Consider the following 11,733-nt stretch of genomic DNA (forward strand, 5'->3'; position numbering starts at 1 on the left):
GGTGACCGCGCATCGACCTCTCTCCCCGGAGTCCGGCCTCGGGGACTCCATCCCATTCCCCCTCCAGCACCGGACTCCGCCACCCCTGTACCTCCCCAACCACCCTTCGGGTTCATCGCTGCCCGTGGTCCCGATCCAGCCCAGCAGATCCCCCACCACGCCGCTTCTCTTTTCTACGTGGGGCTCCCCTACGAGCCGCCACCTTCTCTCCTCTCGCCCCCATGACTGCGGTTCCCCCGACCACTCCGACAGCCTCCCATAGAGCCGGAGGAGCTCGGGCAAAGCCTGGCCTGGGGAACAAAACGGCGGCTGGGGAGGTAGAGGGATGCAGAGAGCCCCAGACGTGACTGCGGGAAACAAAGGGGCTGGAAACAAATGCCGCGAAGAGAAATGTCTTCGAGGGTTTAGCTTTATCCCAGCCCCATGTGCTCTGAATAGTAATCTGCTTATTGCCATCCGCTGCGGCGTTCTGCATGACCTGATCATCTCTGATTTCCTTTCCCTACCAGGATGGCTGTCAGTTAGGTTTGCCTCTGTCACACCATCCAGTTGTTAGCTTGGGTTACTTATTTTTAAATTTACTGCTGGTTTTGATCTATGTTGTTCATATTTTGCCAAGTCCAACTCTGCCTGATAGAGCATGCACCCTTTCTGTGGTGAGTTGTCTGTGATTTGAGTCTGTAGATTCACCTCTCCATAGGATCTTTTTTTCCTTTTTTTTTTTCTGGCTGAGAAGTGTTAATCTGTTTCCTGGTCGAGCGCATCAATATTTCCACAACCTTCTGTTATGACCTGTGTCTAAAAGAGACCATCCTTTCTGCTCCCTGTGCAGGATCCCTGGTATACCCAGTGAACAGTGTCCCTTCAGCAGCCTCCAAACTGTTCAAAAGGTGCAAAATGCAACTTTGCCGTTTTAGGTTTTTGTCCACGAGAACAAGAGAGTTCCAGTGCCAAGGAAAACCAGATCCCACGGCTTTTGGTATTGCCTGTATTCATTTTAGTTGTGCTTATCTGTGATTAATTTGCTATTGCAACATTTCAATTCGTATTTTAATCGCGAAGTTAAAGAGTACTCTGCTGGGGTTTCTGCAGCAGCATGGTAACTGTGCTGTCATGTGTCTGATGCGTTCCTTTGTGGACATAAGCACACACTTTTTTCTGAGGTTTCTTTGGAGGTTATGTATATGCATCACTTTAGAAACTGCCAGGACTGGCAAAAAGTTTTAATTTGTTTTCAGAATACTCGAGTATACACAAGATGTTAACCTGAAAGCAGTTCATTATGGCCATTTTTAAATTGCCTGAAAATTTGTTGCTGTCATGACAAGTTGGTTGCTTTTATCCTTTGGAAGGACCGGTTAAAAGCATGCTCAGCCTAGCTGGTTACAGTTTCCTTCATTGCCTAGTAAACAATTTTTGGCATCACTGTAAGAGCAACATTTCATTTTCCCTGACCTAAGCTCTTCCTCCCCCCATCCCCCCACAAGCCTGGAAGCTGAAGGTTCTGCTGATCAGCGCAGGAGAAAGAGAACAGATGAGTCTAAGGAATCCTGCAAAACACTTCAGGCAAAGCTTTGAGCCTGGCACTTTATGCATATATTCTGATTTAATCCATCTCTGCTAGGTGTGTGGGCCAGCAGGAGTCTTACTTGCAGCACGTTTCCTTTGCCTATGTAGGGGTTCCTTTGAGGTTGCAAAATGGTACCAAGTGGCAGGGGGGAGAGAGGGATGGAGGACTGCGCAGGGAAAAAGGAAGGAAGTAACTGGAATTATAAAAGAAGCATCAAGATAAAAAAAAAGCAATTGTCATAATGATTCCCTCTCAGCTTGAACAGGGTTCAGGTTCAATTGAGCGGTGGGCAGGTACAGATTCATTCCTGAGCATTTTAATTTTTATCGTGACTGTGATATTTTATATATACAGAGGATCAGCATTACTTTGTTTTAATAACTGTAAAATTAGCTTTGGCTATGATGTGAGGCCTGTTAATGGTACAAGAACCAATGCTTTTGTGGGAATTTACAAATTAGGGATGTGGTTTGACTTCGTTCAAGACATTGATACCAGTTTTGCTCTGAGCGGGAGGGGCCCTTTTCCAAGAATAGCTGGAACCAATGCAGTTTGTTTTTTCTCAGGATATATGCTTTTTGGTTGCAGCTTCTGTCTTGGCTGGAGCGTTTACAAGAGTCTCTCCCATATGGTTTCTCTTGTGTTTGAGCTGTGTGAGCTCATGCTGCAGTTTTCCCTTTGGCTATGGTGCTTACAGGTGTTGTGTATAAAAACACTCTGCTTGACTTGGGGGTGTTGGTTGACTGACGACTGAATATGAGCCAGCAGTGTGCCCAGGTGGCCAAGAAGGCCAATGGCATCCTGGCTTGTGTCAGAAATAGTGTGGCCAGTAGGTCTAGGGAGGTGATTGTGCCCCTGTGCTGGGCATTGGTGAGGCCACACCTCGAGTACTGTGTCCAGTTCTGGGCTCCTCACCATAAGAAGGACATTGAGGTCCTTGAGCGAGTCCAGAGAAGGGCAACCAGGCTGGGGAAGGGGCTGGAGGGCAAATCCTCTGAAGAGCGGCTGAGGGAGCTGGGGGTGTTTATCGTGGAGAAGAGGAGGCTGAGGGGAGACCTTATCACCACCTACAGCTACCTGAAGGGAGGTTGTAGAGGTGGGCAATGGTCTCTTCAGCCAGGTGACAGGAGATAGGACAAAGGGAAATGACACAAAGCTGCACCAGGGCAGGGTCAGATCAGATGTTAGGAAAAGATTTTTCACTGAAAGTGTTGTCAGGGCCTGGAACAGGCTGCCCAGGGAGGGGGTTGAGTCACCATCCCTGGATGTGTTTAAAAGACGGATAGAGGAGGTGCTCAGGGATATGGTTTAGCACAGGACAGGAATGGTTGGACTTGATGATCTTAAAAGTCTTTTCCAACCTTGTGATTCTGTGACTACTTTTATTAGGAAGCTCATTATCTGTGTGACTTCTACCTCGGTCACATTTCCTACATTGGTCAAAAGTCATTGGGAGGAGCAAAGGCAAAACCACAGTGACATGGACAGACTGTGGTCTGTCTCTTTCACAAATTTAATTAAAAATGAAGAAGGAAAAAAAAAGTGTTTTCTCTATTAGGAAAATAAGCAAGTAGATCTTTGGAAACCTCAAAAGGTCTTTATGATCTGGGTGTTATTCACAGTTTTGGTTCTGAAATTACAGTATGCAACTTCTCAGAATTTTTTTTTCCCAAAATGTTGAGAAAACAATCCTTGGAAATGGGTAGTTCTACTCCAGCAGCAGCATTGCAGGTTTTAAAGTTAGTAATCTGTTTTTAACAAGGCCTGCTTTGGTCTTTCTCGATTGGCAGAGAAAATGAATCCATGCAAATTGTGTTACTGTGGATGAACTCCAGCTGAAGTGCATACATAGCAGTTCTCCCTTTGGCAGAACGTTATCAATACTTAATCTTAGTATTCATTTTGTACCTCCTATGCACAGAGGTAGTACCTGGTGACAGCAGTCCCATGGAGGTCCATGGAACAATGCTCGCAACAGAACTCAGACAACTTGCTCTGCAAACCTGACAACTCCCATGAGAGCAGCTATAGGAAATCAGCTGCTAGAATAGGTCTTAACTTCTCCACAGTTTCACAGGGTTGGATGCTTTATTCTCTCCTGATATTCAACAGCCCAAATACCAAACTGTTGATAAAAGAAAGATAATAAATAATTCCTAAGTATGAACTGTCCTGATGACTCCAACACACCTCTCCCCCCCACACACACCAGGGCTGATTATCTGCCCAGAGATTCCTCAGATTATATGAGAAATTAAAATTTCAGAGATACTCGCATAATACAGCAGCAGCATGGGTTGTTCATATATGCAAGGCTTTAAAGGAAACTCACACAAGAGCTTCCTTTATCCTAGTAGCTTTCTAAAAGCACTTGAGAGTTCTTCCCTGTCGCTGACTCTGATTTTGCACAAACAGTGTAAGAGTACAGGTTATCAGAGGACTAATTTTCAATAGAAGGTGCTTGTGAATAGGTGAAGGTAGCTGATGTGTGGGTTATATATTCAAGAACAGTAGCTCTGCATTTCAAAAACATTTAATACCAAGCATTTAAAGTTCAGCTGGAGAAGAGGGCTCATTCTGCTCCCATTTAAATCAATAGCACAATTCACTGATTAGCCTCTTCCTGTGTTCAGTGAAGCTGCTTACCTTTATTTTCAAGTAGCTCCCATTGTATGCTCTTAGTATAGATGTCAGAAAAGCTGAGCACTCCCAGCTGTTGGTGGAATTCAGTTAAAATACTATTGACAAGTGAGGGCCTGAGTCAGTCCCATCTCACCGCCACTGGTAGCCCTAAACCAGGGTGTTCTCTCCTGCCTTCCCTCCTGACAATGCCATGTATGAGAAGTTCCCCTGGAAAGTAAGTACAAGTACCAAGCAGAGAGAATGTAGCCAAACAACCAGGCACAACATACTGCGTTGAAATGATTTTTCAGTCTATCCATCTAGTAATTTCTTGCTATTCTTTCTTCACATAGTGAAGTATGCTGGAGCCAGTAGGTCAGCCGCTGGAATCAATGGGAAAGCTTATGCCTATGACCTACTGGCCACTGAGTGAGATCAAACAGCACCAGAGAGAGGCTGAAATCAGGACTAGAATGAAAGGATTCGCATAAAGGAGATTTCCATGTGGAAAATGAGCCACAGAATGGGTGCTGTAATGAGTCAACATTTTTAAGATGTAAGTCAGCACTCTTGTAAAATAATTTTATTCATTTATCTCATTCTTTTTAACAAATACAGGCAGCAGAAATGGAAAATCCTGCCAAGTCTGACTCAGAATTAACTTGGGTTTGTGCTTATATGGAAGAGAATGGTCCTTTTGTCTGCAATTATATATAAGCTCCATAGGGTGACCCTGCATTACACAGGATGTAACTGAACAGCCGGTAATTGATGGGGTTTCCATTACCACACAGCACAGTGCTCACAGTAATGAGATCATAGAAAAACCTATTTCAAAGTGTGAAGTACTTACTTGTACAACAAGCTGAGTTCATATTATAAGGCAAAAAGAAACCTGATTTCCTGGAACAAGGCAATAAGAAACTTGATTTCCTGCAACAATTCAATACATAGGTGTATGTGTTCCTAACACCAGATTATACAGACATGATGAAATATTTACATTTCAAACTGAAAGGTAAACTGAATCATGGAAAACTAGTGAATGCTTGTAAAATATCTACACATCATTTAGAAATAATCAGAATTTTGTACAGAAAAAAAAAAGGATTTTTGGATACTAAGGCTGCAGGGGGACCTCATTGCAGCCTTCCAGCACCTGAAGGGAGCAGAGAAACAGGAGGGGAATCAGGTTTTTAAAAGGGTAGGGGGAATGGATTGAAGCTAAAGGAGATTAAATATTAGGGGGAAGTTCTTTACAGAGAGAGTGGTGAGGTGCTGGAACAGGCTGCCCAGAGAAGTGGTGGATGTCCCATCCCTGGAGGTGTTCAAGGCCAGGTTGGATGGGGCCCTGGGCAACCTTGTGTAGACCCAGGCCTGGAGGTTGGTGGCCCTGCCTGTGGCAAGGGGGTTGGAACTTGATGATCCTTGGGGTCCCTTCCAACCCAGGCCATTCTACATGGAGATATTTGTTTGGGGGGGGTGGGGGGGGGTGGGGGGGGGGAAGCCCTGCATTTGCTAAAGGCTCTAATTCTGCAAATATATATCCTCATTCTTAGTATGCAGACATCTGCCTACTGTGATGTCTCCGTGTGTAGAGTAGGCTACATGAGTACTATGTTGTAAAACTTGGAGGACAAGAGATACGATTCGTTCCTGCTGTTGTTACTATGTCAGCAACACTCAGCAACATGCATACAACTGGCACAGCATATGGGCTTGTTCAGGCAGTTGCAGAGTGATGGTGTTTGAGGCTGCGTTTCTTATTGTTCCCATGAGCATCCTCCAAGCACTCCTTTATGTTCTTCTCCCAGGAGGACCATTTAGCAGATCCCAAGTGTGCACTGCCATGTGGCTGAGTGGGAGGTGGGACTCAAGTGTGAGAGTAGGGGTGCCCCAGCATGACTGTGTAAATACAGATACAGCAGAAGTGCTACTTTATTTCCTGATGCTTAGAATAGGGACTGAATGCGGGATCACATATGTTGCAGTCTGTTAACTAGGTGAAAGGTGAGTTTGTGTAGCCATTCTATAAATAAGCATATTTAAAGAGGCAAGAATATGACAAAGAGGCTATTTTGAAGAAATTGAGTGGAAAATGGTAATTGTTAGGAAACAATCCTAATGTTTTACTAAGAAATGGAACTTCAGTTCAGAACCTGATTACCTTGGGTGCATGTGGGTTTTGGTATTTGATTCATTGAGTCTGTCCTTTAAGGGAAGCTCTGTATGTGAGTCATTCTGTGATCATGCTGGAGAAACAGCCCACTCCAAAAAAGATAAATCAATGGGCAGGCTACACCTTTGTAACAATATTTAACATCTGCATAAATGTTTAACATTTAGGATTAGATCTAAGAGAGAAAAGGTGAAAAAAGAATGTATTTTTCATCATGAAACATGCATTGAGGACACTTCTTCATGTAGAAAGTGGCCTTTACTAATCAGTCAACACCAGCTAAGTCCGCCACAGAGTAGGATGAAGCCTTATTTATTCAAAACACACACGGTCAGTGAGGACAACAGGTTCACAGAGCTGAGATACATGATCTTCTACAATTTCCTCTGACATTCGTGTTGTAGAAGGTTCCCTGGGGTAACAGTGTTTTATAAAAGCAGTTGTTTAAATGAGTTGTTCTCTTGCAAATAATCCACTTTGTCCTCTTCCAATTATTTATGTCTGGAATGGTAGCAGTTGTCTCCTCTTTGTTCAGAGTTCATCTTCCAAAAACATCCCCTAATAACTCTTTCAGAATTTTGCATTTCATTGTTGTGATGTGGAAGTGCAGCGGAAATCACAAACTACAGGAAGATGAGTCAAGCAGGGATGGTGTTTTCCCCTTCTGTCTAACCCAGTGTCACCTTCCCATTAGCAGCAATGGAACGAGGCATGTCTAGTATTTCCCACTGGAATTTCTCAGTGTCCTGCACAATATCCAACAGCAATGCACATACAGTGTGTAAATAAGACTTGTTTTCTCAGGAGTTTCAGAGGGATGGATGCAGGAATTACTTTAGTGCTGAGCTAAATACATACAACGACCCTTCAAGTATTTGATTTACCTTTATAAACGTAAGGTTCTGTTACCAGCAGTGAGAAGGGATACAGTGAGTTACAGTCCTGCATAATGCAAACGTGTATTGCATGACTATTAAAACATCACCATAGCTTATTAGAACAAGTAACATAAGCATAAAAATATTTTGTTGAATCAGGAATAGTTTTGTTCATGAAGCCATATTTAACATATTATAGACTTTGAATTTCTAAGTTCTCTTGGTCTTGGAAAGCAGCAAGCACTTGAAAGTATCCCAACCATTACCATGAGGGCAATTGGTCTACAAATTGAAGTGCAAAGCGAGACATGTTCTTTTTTCCATCTTTCCCCTGCTATATATGTATAGAACTATAATCTGGCCCATATGCTTTAATTATTTAATAAGATATTTTAGAGGAAACCCATTTTAAGCAAAAAAATCTAGTTTATACATCTGTAATTTGCCTGTATGTTCCTGCAGCGTGGTCTTAAAATGTAACTCCATAGGCATGACTTCTAAGACTTTAAAATGGCCTATTAACATAAAAATACTGCAATATTTCTCAAAAAAGATTACATATTAACATGTTTCAATACACATTTTCTCAAAGAGGCACAGAAGAATCACATACAAATCCCCTGTATCTTACCGCTAGTTAGGTTGGCCTTTGTCCAAGCGCTGGGCTAATTTGCAATGTAAAGAATTTTGCATATTTCAGAAAGTCTGTTTTACAGCTATGATTTTTAATTGGTTCACAGATAGACTTTTTTAATGATTTCACCATTGTATGCAACTTGAGAAGTTTATTGCAATCAGGATTTTGTCACTTTTTATTTTCAGTCACAATTCTCTTACTGAGATTGGTCTATACTTCTGTGGAGATATCCATATATCCCTTTTGGTAGGTCTTGTATACTCTGGACTGAAATAGGTGTTTGGTCAACATTATGGAAATACAGTCCTACTGCTTTTTTCATCTCATATCATTAGTAATGATTTTGGACAAAAATATCATTATCTCATTATACCTGATGAAGGGGAAGCTGAAAAAAAACCCAGCTTATAACTCTTTGACTTAAGGAGGCTGAGATTTTTAATTACCTGAAGAAACTAAATGAATAAAGAAACTAAATCTCCAGAAGGGATTTAAGAAATGTTCATTCTCATCACATAAGGGAAACGGAACATCTCTTGCAAGTTACAAGCACATGTTAGTAACACATGATCTTTGTATGTTCTCTTTTGGGGCTGTATTGGAAGCACTATGACTAATTTAAAAATATTTTTTTGTTTTACTTGCAACTTCAATTAGCTGAAAAGTTTAGCTCTTAAGGAGGGGAGTACATTGCTGACTGTTTATAAACCATGGCCTGTTGGCTTAATGATTTCATCAGAATCAGCAAGTCTTCTCATGATAGTGAATAGATTTTGTGCATTATGAATACAAGCATTAGTTTGCCCATATTGTTACTGTTTAAAAAATATACATCTCTACTTCCCAGCTTCCTTTTAAAAATATATACAAAGCTGGTGTAACCATTCCACAGTGTTTTATGGACTTGTATTTGTGCCTCCTTTCAACATTTTAGTTTAAATTTTAAATGCTTTAAAATAAATAAGGTGAGGATACTGGCTGAAATGGTGAGGAGATTTTGAACAAGATGGGATCAGAGGTGACTTTGCACTAGTGAACTATGACTCTTGTACTTAGAACAACACTGGCATGCAAACCTGTAACAGACATTTGCACTTAGATCGCCTTCATTACCACAGCATCTGTCAGGAGCATCGGAAAGGGCAGGGAGGAAGGGTGATGGATGAAGAAAGGGGACAAAGAAGACAAGGTCCACTGCTGTAACTATTGGCAAACCAAACTGCTTTCTTATAATCTTCATCGCTGGCTTATTCATCCCTTATTCTTTCTTGAGTTTTGAGGTCCCTTTCTTATCTCTTCTGATGGCTCTTGTCCCATCAGTATTTCCCCATTGCTATTTTTTTTAATAATCTAATGGCGATGTGGAATTGCACCATCCAGCTAACTATTTTCATGTTTATTCATTTTAGCTGAGATAGTGATTTCTCAACTAAAAAGTAAACATTTAAATGAAACCCACTGAATTATGAAAAGCCACACTGCTGTGGATATGGCTACACAAAAGATACACAGTGACTTGTCCTGGTTTTATATTGATCTGCATAGCATGCCATTTATTTTTGTGAATAAACACTGTATTGGAATAAACGCCACTTTTTGTACTTTAGACTTCTGAACTTTGTTATTTTACCCAGTACATTCTAATAGTTTGTAACAAAATCCTGCTAGACCAAATAACCAGTCACATTAACTAGAATAATACTGCTAAGTTTATTAATTGTAAAAATCTCAAAATCTTTCACTGATTTTTTTTATTTTAAATTATGATTTTTATCCTGTTTTGGAAACAGGTCTCAGAGTTTTCCTATTAGTTTCAACAGAACCTTCGTTTTAGCCCTTAGAAATCTGCTTTTGCTTGGAGCTATAGGAGATGGACTTAATATTTTGAATCACAGAATTGTAGTATACCAGGTTGGAAGGGGCCTCAGGGTGGTCCAGCACCCTGTCCAGACAAATCTTTAAAATGTCTAATGTTAAAAGCATGTTATAATCACTTCTCTGGAGAGGTTATTCCTATGATCATGAGTATCACAGAATCACAGAATCACAAAGTCTAACGTCTAATCTGAACCTGCCCTGGTGCAGCTTGAGGCCATTTCCTTTTGTCCTATCTCCTGTCACCTGGCTGAAGAGACCATCGCCCACCCCTCTACAACCTCCTTTCAGGTAGTTGTAGGTGGGCATAAGGTCTCCCCTCAGCCTTCTCTTCTCCAGGCTAAAAACCCCCAGCTCCCTCGGCCGCTCCTCATAGGATTTGCCCTCCAGCCCCTTCCCCAACCTGGTTGCCTTCTCTGGACTCGCTCAAGGACCTCAATGTCCTTCTTAGGGTGAGGAGCCCAGAACTGGACACAGCACTCGAGGTGTGGCCTCACCAATGCCAAGTACAGGGGCACAGTCACCTCCCTAGACCTACTGGCCACACTATTTCTGACACAAGCCAGGATGCCATTGGCCTTCTTGACTGCCTGGGCACACTGCTGGCTCACATTCAGCCTGCAGTCAACCAACACCCCCAGGTCCCTCTCTGTCTGACAGCTGTCTAGTCCATATGTCCACATTTTTTTTCTGTTTGCAAAGGATTTTCTTCATGAAAGTTTTTTTCTGAATTTCCTAGAGCACAGGAGAAGTAAAAAGCAGCAGAGCAACTTCCTTCTCTAGGATTTAATTGCAAGCCAGCCATCTTCTGGAGTAACATTTTGCACAGCTTACTGGCTTTTTTCTCTACTTCTGTTGCTTGAGAAGCTGTGGTTTGCTGCAAAATAATCCAAACTGAGTTAAAAGATCAGCCCAGTCTTTTTCCTGATCTGGTTTATTACAGGACCACACAGGAAAAAAAAAATGGAGAGCAATCTGGCATGAATGTAGAAATTCATGGCAGATCTAGGAGCTGTTTAATTTAGTATGCTAAATACTAAATACATTAAGATGTATTGAAGAATGGAATATTCATGGAAGTGACAGTTAACTGGTAACACTGTAAATGCTCTGGAAAACATGTAAGTAAATGGGTAAAAGATGAAAACCAACAAATTCAGGGATGTGTTTTATATTCTGTGCAAATAATATGCTGATGCAAGATACTCTGTCTAATTATCTATGGAGGTATCCAGGAAAACACTAAATAATACTGAAAACAAACTTAAAATGGAAAAGTACTGAGTATGTGAGGTAATCTATACAGATGAGTTTTCTGGAATACAAAGCCTTTAGACATATGTGGTTTTCTATATACAGAGAGACCATTTATTGTAATATTCTGCACAGTATCATTATCTCGTCAACCTTATTGCTATTTACTACAACTAGAACAGCTCTCAGACAAAGTAAGGGTACTGTGATCACATAAAAATATGCCCAAGTGCTGTATTTAAACAGAAAAATGTATGGGATTGTTTTGCAAGTGTAAGGGGATGCAATTTCTGACTGGAAGATGAAACTGGCAGTGTAATTTTAATATCTTGTGTGAGAAACATAGGGAAAGCAGGAAAATGATACGCACTGTTTTCTGGTGTCTGTGCTTATAGAGTTAAGTCTGTAAGTCAGTGAACACTGAGGTGTATGGAAATATGTCTCTTTGTTGTTCAAAGCACAACAAATTCACACTTGTTTAACACTTTGATTTGTAGTAATAAAGCCAGCAGCTGTCATGTAATTAGACTGCGCTTGAGGGGGGTGGATCAAATTCAGCTCAGTGTTAGAACAAATAATAGCACTGAAATGCATAGAGTTATTAAGAGACTCGCTCCTGCCCTGCTAAGTGGGCAGTGTTAAAATGAGGAGTAAATACAGGGCTAGAACGAAATACAGCACGAAGCTGCGTTCCATCCCCTCTTTTTTGAGGCACATT

Source organism: Gallinula chloropus (assembly GCF_964237585.1).
Source record: "Gallinula chloropus genome assembly, chromosome: 4".
In the NCBI taxonomy this organism is placed as follows: Eukaryota; Metazoa; Chordata; class Aves; order Gruiformes; family Rallidae; genus Gallinula; species Gallinula chloropus.